The sequence below is a fragment of the Phocoena phocoena genome, chromosome 12 (assembly GCF_963924675.1).
Source record: "Phocoena phocoena chromosome 12, mPhoPho1.1, whole genome shotgun sequence".
NCBI lineage: Eukaryota > Metazoa > Chordata > Mammalia > Artiodactyla > Phocoenidae > Phocoena > Phocoena phocoena.
Genome location: NC_089230.1, coordinates 82,593,934 through 82,608,340, shown reverse-complemented (window position 1 = coordinate 82,608,340; position 14,407 = coordinate 82,593,934).

Genomic DNA, 14,407 nt, shown 5'->3' with positions numbered 1-14,407 from the left:
TCAAACATTTCTTTGGCTCCATTTTCTTCCTAATATACTTCTTGGAATCTGATATGTGTATGTTTGATGCCTTGGGATGCTTTTCTCAGTTATTTAAACATTTTTTTTCTCCTTTCATTTTAGTTTGGATAATTCCAATTCATCTGACTCTGAATTTACTGATCGTTTCTTCTGCTTTTCTAGGTTCCTGTAAAATGAGTTGAATGAATTCAATATTTATGATATTGTATTTATAAATCCTAGAATTTCTTTCTTTTTTTTAAAATTTGGTAAGAGCTCCTAGTACTAGACTGAAATGAAATTTCCCATCTCTCTCCACATGTCGGCCACCTTTTCCCTTAATTTTTAAAAGATATTTATATTGAAATTCTTATTTGCTAATTCCAACATTTTGGACACATTTGGGTTTACTTCTACTATGTATTGTGTTGATGGATCAAATTGCCCTGCTTGCTTGCATACCACACGATTTTTCATTTCATGTCAGAAATTGTGGGTAAAAGGACTGTCAATATTATTGACTCAAGAAAAAGGAATTCCTCTGCCTGTGTCAGGCTGCAGGGGATGAAGTAGAAGAATTCCAATCTACATTGAGCTGGGTTTGAGGTTTGTTGTGGCTTTTGTTAGATCTGTCAGTTCACCAGAGGTTTCAAATGTTTTATGAGAGGGATTGGGACTAGTTGATCTAAGCACCAATGTGATTCTTTATGTTTTACAGCCCAATGACTCTCTTTCCATGCCACCCATTTTGGGGGGTTTCCTGTGGTATTCTCCAGGCCCTGCATCCCACTTCTGACTTTCTGAGCCTCACAAAATCAATTTCTACTTTGCTGATCTGCCCTTAGCTTTTGCCTGCTACTGCATTGCACTGGGATAAAGGCCCTGAGTGACATGAGGGATATTTCTTAGCTCTGCTATCATGTCCCCAGCTTTCAGGCACTATGTACTTATTCCCCTTCCAGGAAACCTCTCTCTCCCTTCTTCCCTGTCCCCAGGCTTTGGAGCACTGCCCAGTGTGGCTGTAAGGCCTCAGGGCCAGGATCTCCCTCTGGCCCTCTGCTCTGTTTCCAGCTGACCATACATGTATTCAGGGAAGGCCCTGTGGGGTAAGGCTGATGATCATGGATGAATACACTCTCACAGGACCTCCTTGGGGTTCCCACCTATCACGACAGCCATGTGTGGCTAGTACAGGTTTATTAAAAATTTGGCTAGTTCCTCTTTACCTCTGTCTATGGTGTATCTGCCTCTCCTCTTTTGTGCCCATGGGTTGGGCTTCTTCTCTCCTAGGAAGTATTCTTCCCTTTCTGGAATGTAATTCATTTATGTATCTTTTTATCTTCCGTTCTCTAAAGGAATAAAAGACAAAACCATAATTTTATAACTTGTCTGCCTTGTTCTCTTTGTTAGAGTGGGAACGGTGGTTTATACATCCTAACCAGAAGCACCTATACCCTTATAATAAATTCCCTTTCTGCTTTGAATAGTCAAAGTTATTTCTGCTGTTTGCAAACAAGGGCCAGAATTGATATTATTCATCAAATATTAAAAAACAGAAATATGTAACTATCATAATCACATACATTGAATTATGAGATTATTGAATTTCAGGTAATATTTAAATAATATTTATAGGAAATCACTATAACCAAATACATATGTGTATGACTAATGTTTCAAGATCTTAAATCTTTTGATTCAACTAAATTCCACATCTTTTGATTCTGTCTTGAAGCAAGATTTTTTAAAAAAGTATAACTTATAGTTAGCCTTCTTCATAAATATAGGAACATAATCTTTTTATATAGCCTCAGACTTTCACTTACTATATATAATATACATGCAATATGCAATATTTCATATACATACATATTTTGATACCATTAGTAATTTTTTTCTTCCTATTTTCTGGTACCTCTACAATTTCTTATAAATCTATGATCATAGGAAGACCAAAACAAGATATTGTGTTTAAGAGAGTGAGAGAGACAGAGTGCAGTATATTTACTAGTATTATTATCTTTTATAAAGCTTCTCCCCTTTCCTCCACGGATCACCATATATTCCACAGACAAAAAGTCATTAAATTATCATGTGTTGAACTTGGAAACAGATGCTTAATCCTCTATCTCCCATCCTTGCATCTTATTTTATGCTCCTTATCCAGTGGACACATGATTGGAAACAAATGTTTCTAGGTTGTCAAATATGTGTATGAATTTTCCAGCTTGAAGCTTTCTGAATGATCACAGTACATTCATCCAATGATAGCTCTATGCAGATATGTTTTATTCTTTAAATGATTGAAATAGTTCAAAATATGATTCCAGAAATGTTTGGTCTCTTTTTCTATTGTTGTGTTGTTGTTGAACTTTTCACCCATTTCCAAAGACCCAGTTGCCTTTTGTTTATCGATATCTCTTCTTAAGCTTCTAATTGTTATACTTTTTAGTATATTCATCAACCTCCATCTTTCCAAACTCCCATTTTCACTACCTGAGACCAGTTTTCCATTTGATAGGAATGGCCCTCTCACTAGTCGAGGGAATTGACTCACCACTTGTTCAGTAGAGAGAGACTTGCTACTGATTCAAGCAGACAGGGCAGCTGGTCAATGAAGGACATGGACCATAGAATGAGGAAGCCATTTGGTAGATTATATTAAAGTTACATTGATAATATTATATATATATAACATTGACATATTAATGTCAGCATTTGCTACCTTTCTTTTATGGGGCGCTACTATGGGACATCCATGTGGAAAAATTATGCTTCCCTGATATCAGGTTTTACCATGTGACTTGCTTTGACCAGTGTAATATGAATATCAGTGTCACATGCCGGTTCTAGGCAGACGTGTTGAGAGTCCTGGCATGGTTCTGCCGTTAATCCCCTTCCCTTTTCTCTAAGAGTAGCAATGTCCCAGGTAAGAACTGATCCTTCAGGCTGCATCCCAGAAAAAAGAAAACACATGGAGCGAGCTATATGCAACATGAACAAGAAACAAAATCATTTACGTTGTAAACCACCGAAATCTAGAAATGGTTTCTTACTGTGGCATAATCTAGTAAAAGTTTACTTTTACCCACAGGGGATTTTGGAGGATTAGAATATTATGGTGTGTTGATGGCTTGGCTCCTAAAGCAAGTATAGAAGTACACTTCTTCTGGAAGTATGTAAAATATTCATGTATGTTCATTCATGAAAAATATTTCTTATGAGATTAGCAATGGCAATTTCTTTAGGAATTTTCCCGGATTCCCCAGTGTCATCCAGATGCTTTCTCTTTTTAGCTTTGGTGTCCAACACAAACTTGCAAATATTGGTTTGCTTAAGTGTCTCATCAACTAGACTCCTCGGGAGAAGGGGCTTTGTCATGTTTGACTTAAGCAGGGCCTCTAGCATACAACCCAGGCCAGGAAGGCACTCAGAGATGTTTACTGATATGTAGGTACCAATCCACAATCTCAAAGAGCTAAGGTGGCCAATCACTTTGGCTCTTTGAAACCTGACCTGATCTGAGCTCATTTGGCAACAAAACCTGATCTGAACTGACACAAAAGTGCTTCTAGTCATTCATTACCCACATATAATAAACACTTATAATTTTGGCTGAAGATGTACTAAACATTTTATTCTAGGGGGCTGCTCTCGGCCCCGCAGGTGATGTTACATGATACACAGTAGATTATTATATTACTTCTCTAAAATCCCCCAAATCCTGATTTATAAGACACATCCTGGCTCCAAGAATGTAAGATAAGCAATTGTGCATCTCTGCCAGCAAATGAACACTTTCTGGACTGCTACCAGCTCTTTTTCCTCTGTAGTTACGTCATATGCCATATATACTTCCATCCTTTATCAGATAAATGCCTTCTTGGATTCTTCATAGCCATCTTGAGTTAATTTCTACCTTTCAACTATGTGGTACCTTACTGCATGAAAAGAGTGTGCGTGCAATTTCAGCAACCAAAGATTTATAATAATGTGACTTTACTCGTGCAGATATAAATGTTGATGGCTCTTGCTTATAAGGGCTGACACACTAGCATTGAAGAAACACACATAAATAGTAAGATACTTTTCATCTATAGGGTAATTTCACTGCGTAAAAGTGGGTAATTTCACTGTGTAAAAGTGGCTAATTGGAGGTTCAAGAGAAAGATTCACTTTGAGCAAACATTTGTTTTTAGTGTCGCTATTCATGTAAGAAATAATACCCATCCTGGATTAGGAATTCATCACCAGTATAGTGTTACACGATGGGTGGAAGATCACACACACACACACACACACACACACACACACACAGACCTGTTTTTATAATATTTTTAAAAGTTTGGTAAAGAAAGATAAAGCAAGAAACTTGTGACAATGTGATTCCAAATTTCTTCTAAGTGGCACTGATCAGTTAGTGCTGGTCATACTTAGATCTACAGAGCTACTATATTTTCTCCATGTATGAAGTCTTATTTAATCACAGGTAAAATTGTAATAAAATAGACCCAAGAGTTTCAGTGCTGCAGTCTAAGCCAGTCACTGCTCTATATTCTGACTGTGCTGCTGCTGGTAAAATGTACAAAGCGTAACATGGAATTTGATAAAGACAAGAAAACTTTTATTCAACTTTTACAACAGTGAAATAAATTATTCATGCAATTGCATGAATAATGGTAACCATGCTGATTAAATCAGCCAAGAGGAGGCAAAATATTCACGTGCATGGCATGAGTTCCATTTTCAAACAGTTCTGAAATGAAAATGTAATATGAAACAACACAGTAGTTGGTCTCCTAAAATGGAAAGGAAAAAAAAAATGTGGAGTACAGTATTAATTCAGAAGAGGAGGGAAAAGTTTAAAGCACTTGCACTTGTGAAATCCACGAGCCAGAAGGAACTTTCAAAGACAGAAAATATAATCCACCACTTCAAAGGCATTTAATGAAAGAGAGAAATAGCAAAGATGGCACAGTGCAGGAGGGACAGATCTAGGGCTTAGCGAAGGAAGAGAATGGGCTATTTATGCAACGACCCACTGCCTGGCCTATTCTATCTGGGGCTTGAATAAATAGGATTCTCTCCAAATTGGCCTGTTGGGCCCATACCAGCCTTTTAGGATGGTCCAGAAAGGAGCTGCTGTGGGAGATCAAGAAGGTGCTTTCCACATCTCTGCCACCTGCCTGAAGATTTGTGACTGTCCTTGGTCCTTCCGTCAAAATGCCCACAAAAAAGAAAGTGTCAGAGTTCAGAGTTCTTCACTTTCCACATCACTGAGCGTGAGCTGGAGGAGAAAATCCCTGCCACCCACAGAATTCCAAAGAGCTGAGTGCTCACCCAGTACACACTGGAAAGTTGGGGGGGGAGAGGAAACAGCTCTGACTTGAGCCCAGCAAAGAGGGGTGGGGAGGCAAAAGGGCACATGAGGGGAGGAGGCTGTCCAAGTGGGGAAATTCCTCATTCCACCTTCAGAAGACCCCCTCCCCCAGGGCAGGATGCTTCCCGTGATGAGGTCGGACCTCTGATCCCCGGATCTGCGCGGTGGAATCAGGGCCAATGCGTAGAGCCGCCTGCAGGCCGCCGGCGTGTGCAGGACCCGCAGTGGACGTCCAGCCAGCCCGGCCCCTCGGGGGTGCTGTCCTCTGTCCCCCCCTTGGTCTGCCTTGGTGCCGTGGCACCTGCTGGCTCAACCCTCACCCTGACTTAATGTGCGACGCCGAGAGCGCCCTGAGCAATTCTCTCCCCCGCTCCCCGGGGACTGTCTATTCCGCCCTGTCCCCCTTCCCTCTCCTCCCGTGTCCCCACGCCTTTGTCGTTCACCTGCTCTTTGGACTAGACGTGCCGCTTCTCTCGGTATCCGCGGGCCTGCGGGGCCACAAATGGTCCAGGAGACCCTTGATTCGATCTAGGAGTAAAGACAGAGAGTTATGTGGCCCACCCTGAAACGCTCTGCCCTCAGGAGAGACACTGTACCTGTTTCAGTCTTCCCTGAAACTTTCTTTGAGAAAAGCCATCTGCTTGTAACCCCAGTAGTAGACCGGTTTCTCCCGTTGGCCGGGGCGCCTCCTTTCTTTGGACAAACACCCAGCTGGTCCCCAGCCTGCCTCCCAGAGGCAGCCCAGGGCTCTTCTCCAATGTGAAAGAGCACCCTTCTGCGGGTCCCCATTTCGCATAAAGCTACTCTGGCTTCTGCTGGTCAGTTCCCGTAGGGGACCGCCGCTCCAGAGCCGCAGCCCACCGGCCGTCTGTGTCCTTTCCCAGGCTACTGCCACCAGCCATTTCTTTCCTGAACCCAAAGCTACAGTGTTTGGCAGAATCAATGAAGCCCCGGAGGGTACAGGACAGCATTTATAATACAGGGTGGGCAACCTTTTAAAGGATCGCTGTCAGAGTCTCTGTAGGTCTTTCAAAGGACCCCGTGGTCCTCCCTCCTTGGCCTTGAAGCTGACACGTGTGCTGCCCTGGGCTACCCTTCCTTAGGCCTCTCCTCCAGAACATGAAGCCCCAACTCCCCACCCCGGGCCTGTATGTGGAAGCAAAAAGCATTATCAAATACCATAATAATCCTAGCAGTGTCATGCTAGCTTCCAAAAAGGCATCCAATACTTGAAAAAAAAAAAATAGAATGTAGTATGTATAAATCCCGTTCTGCGGTATGGCCGTTTGGATATTTTACCAGTCAGGGCTTTCCCAAGAACCGTGGTTACATACAGTGGTTGCATGCGTGTCACTAAAAAAGGATCAGCAAACTGGTTTCTCGCACACAAAGCAAGAGTTTGCGCCAAAGGCAACTATCGGCTGGAACCTTAGAACCACTGAAAGTGGGTTTTCCCTTTATGATGCTGCTGGAGAAAAAAGGAGACAGCCTCTAGTAAGTAAATACGTTGTAACGTAATGCTGAAAAAGGGAACTATTTAAAGACTAGAGATCCCATTTCTCTTTATTATATACCAAACTCCACTGCCCTTAGTGGCTTTGTTGTGTAATGACGCTGCCTCTGAAAAAGAAGAATGACCTTCCTCAAGTCATAACGCGGAACTAGGCTCCATTCTCACGTGGTATAGCGTCGCACCTCATGAGCCTGACAGTATTGGACCACCAACAATATTTCTTGAATCCTTCATGTGCGAGGCATCAGGCTCGGTATTCAGGATAAAAGGATGATGAAGTTGTGGCCTCTGCCCTCAAACCGCTTCTGGTCTAACAGGAGAAACAGATTTACACATACAGAGTGCCTTATACAGAATGATAGCAAGGAAGATAGGGTCCAATGAGTGCATGGTGGGTTCTGGGAGGGATGAGAAGAGGAAGAAAAGGCTTAGGATCGAGTTATGCTTAAGCTGAGTCTTGATGATAACCGCTGTTTAACCTCATTAAAACCAGACCAGCAGCTTCAGGGCTCAGAATCACACATTCCTGCTGCCGCTGAACTGATTCCTCCAAGTTTCCCTCGTCATCACGAACTCTGTATTGTATCCTATGTACCAACCACTCTCTCTAAATGCTCATGGTGAAAACACCAAAACCATGGCCAAGGAGGGGAAACAGGAAGATGGGGAAATTGTGTCAGTGATAGATATACATTTATTCAGGAAAGGCATGAGTGGACAAAATTATGAGTCCTGTCTGTCAAACTGCACTGTGCCTAGTCTAGTTACTGATCTCAGAATTTATAACGTGTGCTGGTTTTATATGTGAACTTGTTCATAGAAAGAAAAATGTTAAGAGTCCAGCCCAGTATAAATTTAGAGCTGCCATATAGTTTGAAATATATTTCCATCACATAAATAAAATTTATGAAGGAGAAAATCTAGTTGAGATATGTTTAATGCATTCAAGTTCAAACATTCCTTGTCCTGTAGGAGAGGGCCGCGGGAAATTCTACAGTTTGTACAAGAAGGGAAAGACTATATCCCTCACTGCATGTAAGTGTATTAGCTTCTCCTTTTCCTCCACTTTCTGTGGCAAGAAGGCCCAGATATGCTAGGGGATGCGATGAGGGGAGAAATAGGTATTGCCTCAAAAACTCAACTGTTGGGCTTCCCTGGTGGCGCAGTGGTTGAGAGTCCGCCTGCCGATGCAGGGGACACGGGTTCGTGCCCCGGTCCGGGAAGACCCCACATGCCGCGGAGCGGCTGGGCCCGTGAACCATGGCTGCTGAGCCTGCGCGTCCAGAGCCTGTGCTCCACAACAGGAGAGGTCACAGCAGTGAGAGGCCCTCGTACCGCCAAAAAACAAAAACTCAACTGTATGGAAGCTGAATTTCCTGAGTGTCCGTTTCTCTGCATATATTTTAGGGGAGAAGGCACCTACATCTCATTGTGATCATGGTAGAAAATTCTGGAAAGCAGTAAAGGAAGACTTTGCCTCCTCTGCAATGAACTGACAACAATCTATTGAGTAGCCTTTATATTCTCAGTACTTCTTCTGAAAGATGAAAGAGAATGACTCGTCAAATGATGGTCCCAATCCCTTCAATGGGTTCCCAAACCTTTCAGTAAAAACCGAAGGCTAGAAAGTCCTGCCCAGTTCTAGCTCTGACCTCTGTGTCTCAGTGGGACCCCATCTCCTTCCACTCCTCCCAAGCTCACTCCTCAAGTCATCCATCCTTGACACTTGAACCTGAGGACATCCTTCTGCTACACGTCTCTGGTACCTGCTGGTCTCTTTGTCTCTGGGCTCTCTCACCAGACATCCTCCTGGCTCACAAGTTCTCTTCTCAGATGTCTCCTTTGCTGTGTGAGATGTCCCATCACCACATTTAAAATTTCCAAGCAGTGCCCCTACCCCCATCCCTCTGCCCTTCCTCTCTCCAGCTCCTGCTTACAATTTCTTCATTGCCCTTTTCACTCTGTCATACCAAGTATTTTACATTTGCTTATTGACTGTTCCTGGAATGTAAGACAAGGATCTTTATCTCCCACTGCTGCACATCCAGAGCCTGGAACCGCACCTGGCACATAACAGGAGCTCCAGAAACTGCTTATTCAGTGGATAGGTTTAGTTGTTACTCTTGAGAAGCACGACGCCAGGCCTGAGATGAAGGCTCCCTGTTATGTGGGTAAAAGTGGGACAACCTCGAATGAGCTAACACAGGTCTCCCTCCCCACGCGTGCCAGCAGAGGAGGTCCCCTAGTCGATCAACCCTCCTGGTCAAACAGACCAGGGGAAGCTCTTGCTGGTCCCTGGGTAGTGAGATTCAGTTCCTTTCTAGCCTGTGGATTTAGTTAAACAAACCGATCACGCCCTCCTGTGGGAAGCAGGGGCACCTCATCCTCTTGGTACTACAAAGCCTGCTTCCCACAGCCCTGTATGTTTACTCCGTTCCTGAGTGCAGCCCTGTGTGGCCCTGGATGGCACGGTATACCCCTCCCCTGGCCGTGAGCATATGTGACTAAGAAATTGCTTTTGAGCCATCTGCCCAGTGTCGGGGTTGTGTGTTTGGCCGTCCCCCAGGGTTACGAGGGCAGGAATTCCTCCCTCATCAACGGAGTGAATAGGAGGCAATTAAACAAGGAGCTGCAGCTAGGTAAGACATATACAAGAATCAATAATATAACTGAGTGCCTAAGAAAGCGGTCAATTAGGTGACATTAGGTAAAAGTCCTGTGGGAGTTCGGAAATATTTGTAGACATCAATAATTTTAAGTTAGTAAACAAAGTCAGTGTCCTGTTTAGTGCACATTCTTCTGGGCTGGCTCTGCCTTTCATTGTCTTTGAGTTATTATACAGCTCTGTACTTGCAGAAACTGATAATAATGCAAAAGACTCTTGTCCATAGAAATAAAAATAATCATGTCTGGTAAAATGCAACTGTGGATAGACCCACTTTGCATCTATGAGCAATTTCACTTCAAAATGCCCTTAAATATCTATGTCTATATCTACATCTATATCTGTATCTCTGTCTCTCCATACACCCAAATACGTTTCTAAGAATTCTCCTTTGAACTAGCTGTAACATTTTACTGTTTTCCTCATTAATTGATGACTTAAATAAAATCTGTGACATGCATTCATCTGACATTTGTAGGAGAGGCATGATTTTATCCTCTTTTTAAAAAAGGTGTCCTTCAGCGATGCCTTCTCTGCTGAAACGTGAGCAATGGCTTGTACTACCCTATGCTTACTCTTGTCATAGCCACTTTACATTTTGAACAATGTGGTGAATTATGATGAAATCAGGCGCATGAGGAGATGACTATGTCTACCTGAAAGCAAACATCTGGAGGAAACATGAAAATCTCCAGCAGCCAAGATTCAGAGACTTGGCTCTGACTGTGCAAAACATCTGGATTTCTCTGAACTGATTAATTTCCATCCGCCTCTTCTATTTCAGCTTCATCCAGACACAGCCTTTGTGCTGACCCCTTACCTTCTCCTAGCACTGCGCAAACACTGTCATCTATCGTACAGAGAGGATTTTTCCCTACCTGTCTCCACCCCTCCATATTGTATACCTGATAATAGACTCTATTTTTACTTAACCTATTGTTTGTCGCCACCATAAGGACAAAGGAAAATAAAGACTTGTTTATATTTAGCGTCCCTGAGAAGTCGCTTTATTCTAGTCTTTAGCTAGGCAATTATAGGGAGATCATGTCATTTATTTTCATAGAATTTTGTGGGTTCTCTTTCCGTGAGAGCTGTTTCTGCTAAATATTCCACAAAACAATACACAGATGAGCTAAAAAAAAATGTATCTGTTCATTTGTATCCAGCATCACACTCATGCAAAGAGAAAAATAAGGGAGGGAAAACACTGAAGAGTCATGACAGGCTTTAAGAAGTGCCTAGATACATCACACAAACTCAAGGTCACGACTAGGGAGGGAGGGGACTGAGCCAAAGTTATACCTGGACCTGAAAGTACAACATAGCCTTCACGTCAGGACCTGGAATTGTGATTGGAAGGAGTCAAAGTCAAACTGTGAAATCAACCACTTTCCTTTCTACTTTTTATTACAGATTTACCACTTGGCAAATCTTCCAACAACTGTTACCAAATCCCAAAGAGTGCAGGGCAGTGGGTTGTCCCCGTTTATATTCAGTTTTGTCAATTTGACCTTCACAGGTCTGTAATTACTGTAATCACAGCCTGCTGAACCTGCTCACAATCAAAGCATCCCGATTGGACCAGTTCAACGATAGCCTTTGTAGTCGGGGTAAAACCATGCCAGAAAGGCTGGCTGTGTCCCTTTCAGCCTTTTCAGAAGATACTGAATGATAGGGAACAGGAATCAAGTAGTTCACTGCCTAAAAACCTGGCTGTGCAGAGAGTGGCCCAACTGTGTCTCTGAGAGAACCAACCGTCCCTCCCTGTGGCCGTAATTCTTCCCACGGTGCCTGGCCACGTGGACAGAGTATCATCTACTTTTCAGACCTTCACTTTGAACACCCAGCAGCGTCTATGACATTCTCAAAGGCCGAAAAGAATTAGTAAACTCGGTCAATGTGAGATAGCTCCAAACGCCTTGCTGGTATTAGGGACTTTTCTCCCCCTGAATAATAGGGAAAACTGTACTGAATTACGAGCACATCACATTCGTGCTGCCTTTTTGGTTGTTTCCTTCTACTAATTGCCACAGATTTACCGTGAATTATCTATGACATCTTTCTCCACACTCTGGACCAAATGGGAATGAATAAGATTCTGACTAAGATTTAGAATACTCTTTGGTCATGAAACAGAGTTTGTGGTTCATGTTTTTGTGGTTGTTTTTGATTTCCTAATTGGTTCGATTATACTTATTATAAGTACAATTGTAGAATGTCAAGGCTGAAAGGAAATTAGAAAATATCTAGCCTGTATCTTTCCCTTTTTCTTTTTTGCCCCCCCTTTTTTTTTGGAGGTACGCGGGCCTCTCACTGCTGTGCCCTCTCCCGCTGTGGAGCACGGGCTCCGGACGCGCAGGCTCAGCGGCCATGGCTCACGGGCCCAGCCGCTCCGCGGCACGTGGGATCTTCGCAGACTGGGGCACGAACCCGTGTCCCCTGCATCGGCAGGCGGACTCTCAACCACTGCGCCACCAGAGAAGCCCTTCTTTTAACAAGTTAAACAGTGTATAACATCAGATGAAAGCAGAGCTTCTCCAAGCCCAGACACCCAGAAGCCCACCTGCTAAGTGTCTCTTTTATCAACTGCCCCCAGCAGAGCAAAACTCCAAGGCTCCATGGAACGCAGTTTGAACCCTTGGGGGTTAATCCAGGGTTCCAAAGCCTAGAGAGATAAAGGGCTTTAGTCAAGGTCACTCCTCACTCCTGGAGTCACCTTGCTCCAACCAGCTGAGTCAACCGCAGATAAACACGAAGCTTATTTTGGCAAGCAATTCCTTACCACGGTGTTCATTCTTCCCCACTCTCTTCACCCGAATGTTCTGCTCCAAAAGGCAGCCAAGTACTTTCCTAGTGACTCTGGGTCCAGTGGCAGCAGGAATAGTGGAATAAGCGGCGCGAGCCACTGCCACCCCTCGAGCAAGCCTTGGTCAGGAAATGAAGAGGATGCTCAGAGGATTGATGGCCCTAAAACTGAGACCCTCTTCTCATGGAGGGTACCCGGTGCACACACACTGTGGGACGCACGTGCGGGTGGAGAAATAAGCTCCCCAAAGCCCCACCTCTCCCTCTCACCAGCAGAGTGCGGTGTGTGCTGGGCCTATGAGAACATCGCAGACTTGCACTGTCCACTGTCTTTGTCGGAGGGTGTGGAAAATTACTGTACTTGCTTGGGCAGCTCAGGTTGTGTTTGGTAAACAATCTCACAAGCACGGTGGAGTGAATTCTCTGGAGAGCCTTACACTACTATTAGGATTCATCCCTAATTCACTATCAAGGAAGATAACAGTTGGGGCCCACCGGAACATGAAGATTCTAGACCGGATCACTTCTGAGTCCAGGGGAGCCTTGAAACCAGGAGCAGCTCAGCATAAACGGAATGAAAAATGTCAGAATGGAGAGGTTATGTACAGAACAGAAGCGAAACTCATATTTATTGACCAGCTGTTACGCAACACTCACTTTGCTGGGTCCTCTTGAGACAGGAGACGGATGGCCCCCGGGGCAAACGATTTGAGTTCATTCCCTGTGGACCGATACTCTGAGAAGGGAATAACAGGACAATCGAGAGTGGAGGCTGGGCCCTGCCCAGATAGAAGATAAGAGACCACATATTCCTCATTCTCGAAGTCAGGAGATCTCCCCAACTGCACATGTGCAGAAGGGCTCCTTGGAGGTCAAAAGGCGAGTGATGCTAAGCTACCCATAGGCCTCTTTGGTAGAATCCATCTTGGCTAAGAGACACGTGCACACACATGGGAGGACCCTGAGATAAACCAGATACGGACTCAGAACCAGACAAAGCAAGATCATTGGCCAAAGGAAACCCGGAAAAAATGCCCCATAAAAGTGATTCAAACTGCCGCGAAGTCGCGACTCTCTCTCTGATCCTGCCTGTGTGTCTATCCACACGTACTGTACTTCTTTTTCTCCTAATAAATACTTTCCCTGTTTCACTACTTTCCGCCTTTGTGGGAATTCTCTTCTGCAAAGCCGTAGGGCCAGGGCCTTGTCACTGACGACAGGTCTAGTGGCTAGGATTCGGTGCTCTCCCTGCTGCGACCCGGCCGACCTCAATCACTGGCCGGGAACTGAAACCCTGCTTCAAGCCGCTGCAGACCGAGGCCACCGGAGATCACTCTCTTTATGCACTTTGTGAGTAAAATAACCCAACATGAGAGTCACCCTCAGCCCCAGGGCACATGAGGGTCCCAGAGGAAAGGGCGCCCAGCTCACAGGTCTTGGGTCTGTCTGGCGACACTCACTGCAAAGTCACTTCAGAGAATGATGGTGGCAGGAAGCTGAGTAACGTTAGGAATTTTGAGATTCACGACTCAGAGGCTAGAAAGAGAAACCGAGAGTTCCTAGGACAACATTGTTTGTGTTCCTCAAAAATGCTGCAATTTAATTAAAGGCAAAAGAGCACGAGAGCCTCAGGTCCCAGCTCGCTGGTACATTGTTAAATAAGTTACCACCATTTAACCTCGGAGGACTGAGCAGAAAGTGCAGTTTGTAAGCCAAATGAAGCACTCTTTTTAGGAAGAGTGATAAAGATAAATTGGTCGTTGGAATGAGTGAAAACCCCAGTGCTTCTAAAATATCGTTCAAGGAGTTACCAAAAAATTAAATTATGTTACTTATTCTGAGCAAATAATAGACTTTAATTATCAAACCAACCTTCCTATAACTATCTAATATCCAAGGTATCCAAAGGGAGCAAATAGTTATGACTACTGTAGGTAATGTAACGTTCTACTTCTAACATTCTAAAGCCCGTATATTAATCCCTAAGAAGGGCCAGTGTTTATCTACACTGTCTCAGAGTAGGGAGGAAGTGGCCTTCAGGAAT